This window comes from Hippichthys cyanospilos, chromosome 11 (assembly GCF_059441005.1).
Source record: "Hippichthys cyanospilos isolate Australia breed blue-spotted pipefish chromosome 11, RoL_Hcya_1.0, whole genome shotgun sequence".
NCBI classification, from domain to species: Eukaryota; Metazoa; Chordata; class Actinopteri; order Syngnathiformes; family Syngnathidae; genus Hippichthys; species Hippichthys cyanospilos.
The window spans coordinates 12,823,093-12,826,972 of NC_142379.1; positions in this window are offsets into that span (position 1 = coordinate 12,823,093).

Sequence of the window (3,880 nt, forward strand, 5' to 3'; positions counted from 1 at the left end):
TCCAGCTCCTCTCTACAAAAGATTTTACACTCATTTAAGACATGTATGTTATTGGAGAATTGTGATACTTGGTTACAGTAATAAAAACTTTCTCAAAATAATCTGTTTTTATCTGATTCATATTTGAATATGTCACTGATGAATAAAGTATGTATTGTTTTACAAAAAATATATAAATCAGTGAAATGTAGTTGGGGAGTAGTTTTAGCTCAAATATTTTAAACTGCTTCGCGTTGTGGGTTCTGGCGGCTCTGCTTTACTGCTTCATTCATAACACACAATACAAAACTAAATTACTTCCCTTGCAGAAAAAAACAAACATTGTACTAGAATAGACTTAATTTTTGAGAAAGCTTCAGTTTACACAATTTTTAGGGTTTGTATGAGAAGTAGTCAGCTATTTTTAACAAAAAAAATGTGAGTTTCTTCTTGAAGAAAAAAAACCCCAAACCTTTTGAAGCTTAAAGAAAAAATAAATCTTTAATATTTCGTGAAAAAGTCGTGGTTTTGTAAATATTTTTGTTGACATTTTTAACACATTTAATTTCCCTCCTCCCAACAAAGTTTGTATTGGAAGTACTTGTTTTTTTCAACAAGTTTTATTTAAAATAATTGTTTATTTCTTCTGAATTTTTAAAATATTTTTGCGTTAAAAAAAGTAAAATAAGTTTACATTTTAAGACTAAAAGTATTTTTCCATCAAGTGTTTAAAATATTTGTTTTTTAATGATTCTTCCAAAATGGTAGTGACAACAAAACCCAGTATTTAAATGTTTTGCATACAGGTAGATCATATTACACTTTCAAGCTGCAATACTGATTCTTGTGCACAGCCCCATTTCATAATTTCTCTTGAGGTCCCATGCTATCAGAGCACCATTACTCTTCTCTGCTAAGCCAAATTAACTATGAATAATGCGTGACTGTGGTAATAAAACGTACATTTAAGTGTGTTACATTTTCCATTACATGGGAATTTGCTGAGACACTACTTTGCAACTGCATTATTCTATTCAGATACGGTTGACCCCTCTAACCCTAGCCCTAATGCTAAGAGTAAACACGAGCTCAGATCAACTTGAAACATAGCAGGAGACATCTTCTGACACATCATCTGCCAGTGCATCCTCCTCTCCGCCCATCCCATTGACCTTAGTCCTCTGTCATTTCATCATCTGCTTCACTTTGAAAGTATAAACACAACTTCATATAGCAATGATCTAAATGAGAATGAGTGGGAGGTGACTGGTGCAAGAAGGGTGAAGGAACAAGAAGGGGAGGAGGGGAGTCTCAAGTTTAAACACCGTGATGGTCCCCTCTCCATCATGTAAAACCCTTGAGGGCTTGCCGCTGAGCTGTAAGATGAATTAATCATTGGCTTTTCTTCCACAGAGCGCTTTACTTGTTCCCTTCCTCTCCTTCATCTCTCCATAAATACTTCCCCCCACCCCCGCCGCTTCCTTGCACCGCTTTTTGGTTTACTCTCTTTTTGTTTTACTCGTCAATCATTTTTTCACCTTAAATCATCCCCTTGCTTCCCTCCAGCATGCTATTACATTCTAACCCACTTTTAACTAGTGGGAAGCGTAAACAAGAAAAGAATGATGAAAAAGGATAAGAAAGGAAATGTGCTAACACCGCTTCCTCCTCTTCCTCACATGCATGCTGTGTTTAAGGTAAATATTTTTACAACACTATTCATCACAAGGACTTCGGGGACGGCCCTTGCCACATGCTCTCATCTCAGCGAGATCAAATATTCATATGACATGCCATCACCCTCCACTCCAATCTCTTTTTCTCAAGAACTTGTGTGTTTGACCTTCACGTTGCACAATTTGTAGCGCTTTCACCGCCACCCACATAACACATGACAAAACTATTTCTCACATGTGTCTTTTCCATCTTGTCCCTACAGTGTAATTTTAATAAATATATTTTGAGTTTGAATGTGTCCAGTGGGTTTTGTGTTGCCTCCTTGGATTGGGCTCCAAATACGTTGAAGGGCATGCTATTTATGAGTATAAGTGTTCTATAGGATCAGTATTCTTGAAATTTAATGGAGTCCTCTTACACAACTCTGCTGTACTACACTTTTTTTTTGGGGGGGGGGGGGGGCTTAATTGTGTTTTTTTTCAGACTCCCATTTATTTTAGATGTAATTTGACCATTGACCACTTGATGGCGGCACACTATTTTGCTTGACGCTAAATTTGACACATGGACCCCATCAGTCATTGAGAATGAGGGAACACTAATGGCAATCAACTACTGGCTAAGGGAAATTAATGTTTTATTATGTTTGTTTTGTACCTCTGAGTTTATTATGTATGGTATATTTACATCATATTTGGAAAGAATGTTTAGGCAGGTGGTTCAATGAGCAGTGGTTAGCACGTCCGCCTCACATTTCAGGAACTCAAGTTCAAATCCACCTCACTCCGGAGTTCCCGTGTGGAGTTTTCCCTGTTTTCCCCGAGTCCATGTGGGTTCTCTTTGGGCACTCCGGCTTCCTCCCATACTCCAGAAAATAAACCCCTACTGGCCAAAGTCAGCTGAGATAAGCACCAGCAAGCCTGCAACCCTTGTGAGAATAAGCGGCTTTAGAAAATAAAGTGATAAAAAATGTTTAGGCCTCGCTGTTGTTACTTTTTTATATGGTTAAAAAATGTCTCAGCAGGGCCACCGAGGAAGTACAATGAACCAGCTCCAGTTTTACATTCCATCAAGATGTATGAAAAGTTGGAGGCATGTCTAACAACCCAAGATTCACAAAATATCACTGGCGTCCTGCTCTACCAAAATCTAAATCAAAATCTGGATTTAAGGATATGAGTAGCTTCCACTCAAACAAAACTACGGGTCTACCTCAAGAGAAAGATTTTTTTTTGGTTCTAAAAATAAGATTTTCCTCAAGGACGTTCAGTTTTAGTTTGTAAAATTGATTCTACTTTCCTTCTAGATAAATCACAAGGAGCAGGGAAGCAACAGGCTACAACAATGAAGGGAGAGAATGGTAGTTATGCCCGTGAACCACCATTTGGGCTTTTATTACGAATCTCCTCTGTCATTTCGGCAAATGTAATATCCAATTCCAAAGTGATCTGCTCAGTAATTTTTTTTTTTTTTGATTGCCTCAAGTCCTCACCACTAACCGGTATTCATTTTGTGTAATTACAGCCTTCAACTTCGCTGCACCATCATTCCTCTTGTAAATGATCAACAGTCATCTGAAACACAGCTAAGAATGTTTGATATAAAAATAGTATAAGGTAAAATAACATCTAAAATGTGAACGTAAACAAAGGTAAACATTTGCCTGCCATTCTGACTGCACTTTCTTGTGGACAGAATGAAAGTAGAGGGCAAGATGTAAACTCGGAAAGTCAAGTAATGTTAAGGGCCATATGAAGGGAGGCATGTAAGTCAAATGGATGGAGGATAGAGAAGTATATAGCAGACTCGCCTTTGCTGTCTCTCCTCTATGAATATTTGATGCTAGGGTCTAAAAGCAGTACTGCAAAGTCTGAAAAGGTGTGACAGCTGCTCAGAGGGGAGACTTGCAGCCGCCATCCAGAAGCAAAATGAGATTTGCTACTGAGGGAGATGCTGGTGAAACGTGACGAGAGATCACACATGAACGAGTGGAAGCGATGGGAGGGGTCAGAAATGGATAAACCTAACTGAGAAAGGAAAAGGAAATGAAGGGGACGAATGGCAATTTAATGCAAAATAAATACTGAGCATTTATGTACACTGTATATGTAGAAAATCACAAATAAGCGGACCCACCACACAGTTTTTGTAAAGTTTAAAAATTAATTAAATGTTAGTGCAGACACATTTTGCTTGACTTACCTTGCTAGTCATCATTTCTAGC